The 3,269-nt window shown below is 49.8% G+C and overlaps 1 pseudogene; it reads right to left on the bottom strand.

Annotated features, from left to right (window-relative positions):
* Positions 1 to 804: 804 nt before the first annotated feature.
* Positions 805 to 2,910, bottom strand: LOC127294347 (F-box/FBD/LRR-repeat protein At5g22660-like; annotated as a pseudogene).
* Positions 2,911 to 3,269: the final 359 nt, after the last annotated feature.

Here is a 3,269-nt window from a genome sequence, read left to right on the forward strand (position 1 = left end):
TTGTTCTATGCTATACAAGTTTGTTGTATGCGAATAGAAGTGCCCATTTATTGACATGATTCTTTAATCTTACAACAAGACATAGGACAATTTACATTATATTTGTTTACAGTTCAACTACTCTGTTGAGTCCCAAGAAGTACTCTCATATCTACAGCCAGGGATTATTGGTAAACAGACTACAGCATTAAAACACTACTACATGAATAAAATCTGCAAGGACAAACAAACAAGTCACGCAGCAAAGTGATGCAAATAGGATAATGTCATAACAAACATTTTTTCAAATACTGTTACAAAATGACATAGCATACGCAGACAAGATGCAAGCCCTAGAACGCTAAGTATTTGTGTTCTCTAGAACGACAACTACTACTCACTGTGTAGAGAACACCTGAGAATAAATGGCAGGAGGCTAGCATTTTAGCATAACTGGTCAAGGATGTTACACATCATAGTTTGGTCAGTCCAGTTGGACAACTATTCTTAGCAATCTAGCATAAGTTATCATGGCCTTAGCACCTGGCAAAATAATCAAACTAGTTTGCATATTAGGATTCAAATTTCACAACTGAAGAACAAGATAAACCATAAAGAGCTGCCACAAATATTGACTGGATATATCTTTGCACAATCTGCAAGCACCAAAACCCAGCTGGAAATAATTCTCCTGTGTAACATATAGAGGGATTAGTATGGCAGTAAACAGAAAGCCAATCAGCTCAGAAATCACTAACTCTCACCAGAGCAAAGCCTCATCTGTTTAGCAAAAGCCATGCATTGTAACACCATCGTCATCAGATCAATGAAAACACTCGAAACATTGATACAACTGTCCGTAATTGCCAACCAAAAACAATGAGTGCAACAGACTGGTAGTCTTGCTCGTGCACATCAACAACGGTACTACAACACTTAAGGAAGTGGCAGGGTCAATCTTCAAACAGTGAAAATAAATCTCAAACAGTGTCTTGCATGTACATATTGGAGCAACAGAACACTGAAAGCTACCAGAGCAATTTACTTTGCATCAAAAACACATAGGCACCTGCTGTGACTTCAGTAGTTATTAAAAGGATCACTCTCAAAAAAATCAGAACCTCTCTTGAAGCTCCGAATGCAACCTCCCCGAGGATCAGAACAGAGAGTCATAAGCACTACAGATGCATCACTAGCCCATTTGATGGACCCCAAACTCACCACTTTGGAGTGCACCTCTTCTATCGAAGTGAAACCAGCAGCTAACATAATCACCACCTCCTTCAGCACCAATGCATTCTCAAAGAAAAATTTGAGGAAAGAGAGCTCACTTCGACCCCCATGGAAATCACGAAAAATGAGCACGTTGATGCGCGACCGGATGCATTTTATGGTACCAGATTTGTGCCAGAACTTCAAGTTGAGCTTCCCAGCGGATTGATCAGTGTTTCCACACTGCAAATTCGATAAGTCAAGATAGCAAATAGACATGATTGCTAGTACATTACGGTGCAAATGAATGCCAAAAGAAACAGTCTGGGGCTTCACCCTGATGTAGAGCGTCTCAACATTCGGGAAGCATCTGAGGAAACTGGGAATCATCTTGGCATCATTGCGAACCCCGAAACGCCCCTCCATACCCAGGAATGTCACACTTGGAACCATGGTGCTTGGGCTCACCCTTGTTCTAGCCTGCATTTTTGCAATAACAATGCACCCAAATAAGAGAAGAGAGGTCACCAATTAACATGGATCGTGTACGATTGAACAAATGGAAAGATAATACACCTTGATAATGGTGTTGCCAACATCTAGGACATGATTTTCAGGATCCAAGTATCCCAACCAGTTTAACTTGGGAGCATGGCCAATCTTGATCCTGGTGCGGTTTCCATCAGGGGTCCAAGGTTCCGAATGGATGAGCTGCTCAAGGCGTGGGGCATCCACCACGTAGATTTCTTCGATGAAGGACTCGAAGAGCTGCACGCACCGGAGGCTTTGGCTGACAAGGCGGAGGTGAAGTTTGAAGAGATTGCCTTTCACAGTGAGTGTCTCCAGCACGGGGCTCCTGTCGAGGATGAAGGTCCAGATCCCTGCTCTCCACAAGGACATTGCAGAGCTCGAGCTCCCGGAGGTTAGGGAAACAGGTGGAGCGCGGGTGTCCGGCCGTGCAGGGGAACCTCCAGAGGCCGAGGTAGAGGCGGGTGAGGGTGGCCATGCCTAAGAAGGTGGCGGGGAGAGCGAAGTCGAGCGGATACCGGCAGTTGACGAGGACGAGTTCCTGGAGGCCCTTGTCGGCGAGGAGCTGGAGCCAGGTCGTGAGCAGGCCAGGGAACTCCGCCATGCGGCTGCTGGTGAGGTGGACGCAGCGGAATGGCCCCGGATGCGCGGCGAGGACGCTGGACACGGCGGAGGTGGCGGGGAGGAGGTCGGCGTCGGCGAGGACGAGCGGGGCGGAACGCCAGACCCCACGCCAGCGGCGGGAGAGGGCGGCTGTGCGCGCGGCGTCCTTGACGGGGAGGCGGGAGACGATGTTGCCGAGGAGCGCGTCGGGGAGGCGGCTGACCCGGTCGACGGCGTCGTCGGGGGGTAGGGCGAAGAGGCGAGAGGCGGCGGAGACGGGCCGGGTGGGAAGGGCGTAGTTTGTGGGGAAGAACAAGCGGTTGATGAACTTTTCGTACTGGTCCAGTTGGCTGTCCAAGAACTCGTGCGCCACCGCGGCCATTGCCGCGAGCGGCCCTAGGGTGTCAATGGCCGCCGCCGTCGCTCGCCGGAAGAGTCCTTCTGGCTCGTCCGGGTCAATGCCTAGGCGCCGAAACCCTGCCGCCAACGCGGGGTTCACAGGAGCGGGCGACACCCGGGTGTCCATGGCCGCCGACGGAACCGCGGCGGTGGGGGCGAGGGTTTTGGGCGGCGCGCGGTGGAATGGGGCAGGAAGCCAGGAACGGCGGAAGGGAAGGGAAAGGATTTGTTTTTTTTTAGAGAGAGAGAAGAGCGCCTCGGTGGGCCTAAATGTTCGAAACCGATCACTCGTGGCCCATGAGAGCATGGTTAATAATATAGCCTACCACCGGCTATAAGCTCATGCCATGTCACTTAAAGCCTACATATGTACAATAAACTAGCTCTTGTGTTGGCTCTATGAAATATTTAAATAGATCTAATAATTAATGAATGCATGTGCATGCAAGACTAGATGGGGATGGAAGAGCCGGCCAAAGCACTCTATGCAAGCTACAAGCCGGCTGCACTGTAGCCGGGCTATATACGAAGCGCTCGCTCTCTTCTTT

This window comes from Lolium perenne, chromosome 4 (genome assembly GCF_019359855.2).
Source record: "Lolium perenne isolate Kyuss_39 chromosome 4, Kyuss_2.0, whole genome shotgun sequence".
In the NCBI taxonomy this organism is placed as follows: domain Eukaryota; kingdom Viridiplantae; phylum Streptophyta; class Magnoliopsida; order Poales; family Poaceae; genus Lolium; species Lolium perenne.